Below are 2,788 nucleotides of genomic sequence, written 5' to 3' on the forward strand. Positions count from 1 at the left end.
GAAATTGAGCCTCCAAACATTTTATACTGTATAGTACATCAATTTTGATAATCATAAACATTTAATGACTGCAAATACTTAAAAGGATCTTCATTAAAATGTATTCTGTTTAATTTTTTGGAAGGGGTTGTGGGGGTAGATGCAAAACAAAAAAAATTAACAAATGGCACAAGTGCAAAATAACCACATTATGTGAAAACAAAATACTCACAAACACTCAAACCAAAACACTCAAAACTAAAATGTACAAACTTATCCATCTGTATTTTAATTTCTGCTCACATATGTTATATTCATTTTAATATTGCATAAAATGCTGGATGGAGACCTCATAATGAGAAAATTGTTTTTCCCCAAAATGTGCATAAAATGTACATAGTTACTTAGGATATAGTTTTAATTTGGTAAAAAGACAAACTACGGACACACATACCAAATTCATTTATAAATGCGCACACCAAAGAATATATTGTTTTCTCAACAACTTTGTAGTTTCTGGTTTGCAACTTTGCACATCAATTGATATTAATGCAAGTTGTAATCTTAGAGCAACAGTTATACGGGAAGTGCAAGTCTACAGATGTTTAAGACTTGCAATTAGTGACAATCAGCAGGGTTGTGACTTGTCAGAAGACTCAAAGCTGATTTACACCTATGTTTGACTTTTCCTGAGAGTGGCTGTTTTGATGACAACTTTAGACTTCAAATCTTTTTTCTTCACCTTTCATTTATTAGTGTATGAAATATGTTCTTCATGTTCTGTTTCATTTTCTGATCCCTCTAAAACAGTTCAAACACAAGGGCACAGATAATGGCATAGATTACATTCACCAATATTCTTCTGGATCGCCTTGAAAGGATGAAAAATGGCCCTTCAAGCCATGAAAACAGCTGCTGGTATGGCGCCAGGGGCTCACAAAGCACAAGATGATGACTAACTGACAACAGACTAGGTTCCTTCATGTCTGAAATAAGAACATGATGAACAAGACAATGCTGATGTAGGTGCCAAGGAGAACAGGAATAAAAGTCTGGTAATTGATTTAGGTTGCGGTTTCACACTAGCTGAAGCTCTCACAATCAGAAAAAGTAAATACAGCCAATTGCCTTGGTTGAGAGATAAATGATGACCTGGGATGTCAGGCTTAGGAGTGTCCTCTCGAGTTATTAGCAAGGTTGGCTAGTTTGGACTCAGAGCAAAGACTCGGGAGAAATCAACTGTTGTGAAGAAAGTAGTCACTGTTCTGTTTGGCTAATGCTATGCTGAGTAAAGAAGAATGAACAGTGGACGAATGGGAAATTGGGTGGACCAGGATGATCCAGGACCCATGAGCCCCAGCCACGTTTACAGTCACACGTGATTTTTTGCATAAATGCAGTTGTAACATTTCAAACAATCTGTTTATCTCCTGAGCCCAACTCCAGCGTCTGCCAAAGACATGGGCGGTGGTCTGTACCACCACCTGTTTTCTTCAGCTAACATCCAAACCTGTAAATTAAATCCAGGCTGCCCATTGTTCTCCTTTTGTTTCATATTGCTGTTGTGTCATTTAATTACAAGCTGAGATTCAATTGAAAGCAGTGGACAAATGTGAAACATCTGAAAAATAAAACATATGTGCACTTTTTTGCAGTGTCATAACAATAGAAGGATTTTAGAACATGAAAAATAGATCATAATGTTATTTGAGAATTATGCAATCAGAAACACATTCTGAGGTAGAGTATACTGTACAGCATGTGAAACCAAAAACCATTAGGGGAATTGCTCATTAGACAGCTGTCATCATTCATCTCATTGAGTTTGGGATTGATGCAATTAATCTCAAATCTTATATTTTCTTAAATTTTCTTCTATATTCTATATATTTACAGTATATGTATTGTCGATGTATGTGTCTATTCATCCATCCACCCATCTATCTAGCATGCTCAATAAATTTAGTGTATTCTGTTGTAATGCATTTGAAGTCTTGGAATTCAGTTTCAAAGTCTTCCTTTAAGGAATAAAAGGAACACAAATATAAAGACTATATATTCAAGTTTTAAAATGCCTCAGCAGTCATTTTTAAAAATCACAGACTACTTTAAATGTTAGAAAATCTATGGCCCAGCAGTTTATCCAATCCATTCTAACTCCCATGGATTAAAAAAACGGAAGTGCCTTGACTGTCACTATTTAGGCACTAAAGGTCATTTTTGGTGTCGCTATATAGATGAACTAGAAACTCATTTGCTATTGATCTGTGAGCACCTAACCCCTACCCTAAACCTAACAATTATAAAATACAATAACAGGCAAATAAAAGGTAAATATTGTACAGTAAAATGTATATATTGCAAAAACTGACCAAAAAAAGTATAAAATTATTGCATTCCAAGTCTTCTGAATCCATATGATTTTAATTGCTGAAAATTAGCTTACTCCATTAATGCAGTTATCTCATTTTAAGGATAAATTCAAACTTTAACCCGAGATGAGACAGTCATGAGGCACATGAGAGTCAATGGTATTTCACGAACAATGCTGATGTAACACTTTTTTTTTTCTCAATATGTTTGTGGTTTGAACATTATGGCGATAGAGACAAAGATCAAAGATGGTCTGCAATCATTTGGCCTCAGAGGATTAATATATATATATATATATGTAACCAGGTTGAAAAGTTGTTGTCACACATAAGACTGTTTTGTTACACTCTGGTTTGAATGTACTGCACATAGAGCGTGTTTCATGATCTTTCTCATTGGTTTCCCTAATGTTATGCTGGCCCTTTAAGAAACACGG

Source organism: Sinocyclocheilus grahami, unplaced genomic scaffold (genome assembly GCF_001515645.1).
Source record: "Sinocyclocheilus grahami isolate Dianchi unplaced genomic scaffold, SAMN03320097.WGS_v1.1 scaffold784.1, whole genome shotgun sequence".
NCBI lineage: Eukaryota > Metazoa > Chordata > Actinopteri > Cypriniformes > Cyprinidae > Sinocyclocheilus > Sinocyclocheilus grahami.